Below are 2,363 nucleotides of genomic sequence, written 5' to 3' on the forward strand. Positions count from 1 at the left end.
GACATGCATGCGAATCACTTTTCTGTTTTCTTTGGGATATGTGACGTTAGGCACATTTAAGAAAATTTATTTTTATTATTTTGTTTTGAGACAGGACCTTGCTGTGTCCTAGGCTGGTCTTAAACTCACAATCCTCTTTTCTCAGCTTCCTGAGTGCTGGGATTACATGTGTATACTACCCAGCTCAGCTACTAGGGTCTATATTTTCACCTCCCTAAATCTCAGCTTGCTCTACTGCAGAAGTAAGAAAAATAATGAGTCCGACCTTACATGATGGCTTTGATGGTTGAGTTTAGCCAAGGGCTGTCAGTGCCCAGATACACAGAGGCATTCAAATGGGAGCCATCTATGATCACAATTGTCAGCCAGCCTGGAAAGTGTAAAAGCCTAAGGTTGAAGGGAAAACTGTTTTCATTCACCTGGAGGAGTTCCAGGTCTCCTTTCTCTCAATGTTATTAGGGACAGAGGAAAAGGGGGGTTGGTCCGGGAGAAAGGACAGAATTCCTTTAATGAGCTCAGGAAAGCCCATCTCCTGACAATAAGCCATAGAGTCTGCCATAGCATCCTGTCAGAGGCAGCAACAGGATATATGTTGAGGGTGGGAGCATGTGGCAGCCCTACTGCACAGCTTCCTGCCCATCTACCTCCTAGTCTATGAACCTCATGAAGTAGTTGCCAGGAATCAGAGGGAGATGAAGACTTCCTCTCCACAGGGATCCCAGACTGACAGTGAGGCAGAGTCTGGGCAGCCTTGCATCTTACAGCCTTCTTCATGAGCTGCCCCTACAACCACTTGCCCTGCTTTGAGTACAGGTGTCTGCTGGGCAGATGTTCATCAGCCTCTGATGCTATGGAGTCAAGAAGTAGAAGGGTGGTCCATACCTGCGAATCAATGCTCTATCCACAGTGTGGCTAAAGGTTCCCTGATTGCTGATGGCAGAGCTTGCCTGTAGAAACACAGTGATAAAGAAGAGAGGAAGTTCTTGCCCAGGGGAGTTCATAGTTGGGTGGGCTGGGCTGGAGGAATGGTGAGCTTAGTGGAGCCCAGCATGTATTAGAGGTTGTATGAGACAGGAAGATTAGCAGGGAAGACTTCATAGAAGAGGAAGATGGATAATCACAGTGGAAGGATAAGCAGAAGTTGACTAGCTGAGGAGGTAGGGACCATCTTTGGGATGAGAGGTGGTAAGAGTGTGGTTAGAGTTGGAATGTGTTAAGACTCTGTGGTCTGTGTCTGCAGAGGAAGTCAGCGCCTGGGGCTTTGGAGAACACACCCAGAAGGATGCACTTATCTCAAGGGTAGAGTGCAGGCACTGAAGGCCTTTAATCAGAAAAACAACACAGCCCAATCTGTGGTTTAAATCTTGGCTTGCTTCCTTTCTTCTATAAACCTCCACAAGGACCTTCTCTGTCCCCAAGCCCCAGAGAATTCCAAGGGCCACATGGTGATCTGGGAAGTCACTTCTGCCCTCTGGAAATCAGGTTTTCAGAAAACATGGAAGCAGACAAATCCTAAAAACCCTTTCACTACCTATAAAAAGCTTATTGTGTGAGGTTGACAGACTGAATGGTTGCATAGTTGACAGGATGCTTGACTCTTAGAAAGTGCTTAGGTGGAATGAGGCATCGGGAGAAGTACCATAATGAATTTCTCATCAATGTTGCTGCGGTATGGGATCAACCTTACAGCTGATAGGCAGAGGACATAACAAGCAATATCTTCTTTTCTCTGGGAGCATCCAGGAATCTTATTTTTAGGAGTCTCCTTAAAGAGGTGATTAATGTTCCCATAGGCCTTTGGAGGTCCTGGTCCTGAGAGTCATTATGGGGCCCATCCCTTGAAAGCAGAGGAAAGATGTTGACTGGGTTAAATTTCTGGTTTTGTCAGTGAACGATGTGTCTGTGATCTTGGGGGAATATGTCATTTCTCCTCTGTGGAATTTAGTCTTCTTACTTCTGAAATGAGCTTTCCCAAATGACTGTTGTTTTCGAGGCATTGGATACTCATGATAGAGGGTAAGGGTCTGGGGAGATGGTTCAGTCAGTAAACCACTTACTATGCAAACATGAGAACATGAGTCCTATCTGCAGTACATGTATAAAAATTGATTCATCAGTCAATGAATGAATGAATGAATGAATGAATGAATCAATGAGTCAATCAAACAGGGCCTGGTGGCTCACAACTCCTAATTCCAGTGCTGGAGAGGTGGAGACAGAAAGATTGCTGGCCAGTAGGGATTAGCTGAGTTCGTGAGTTGCAGGTTCAGTGATAGGATAGAGGTCTGTCTCAAAAGAGTAAGGTAGAGAGCAATTGAGGAGGACACCCAAATATTGACCTCTGGCTCACCAATGCACATGTA

The sequence above is a fragment of the Mus caroli genome, chromosome 2 (genome assembly GCF_900094665.2).
Source record: "Mus caroli chromosome 2, CAROLI_EIJ_v1.1, whole genome shotgun sequence".
Classification (NCBI taxonomy): domain Eukaryota; kingdom Metazoa; phylum Chordata; class Mammalia; order Rodentia; family Muridae; genus Mus; species Mus caroli.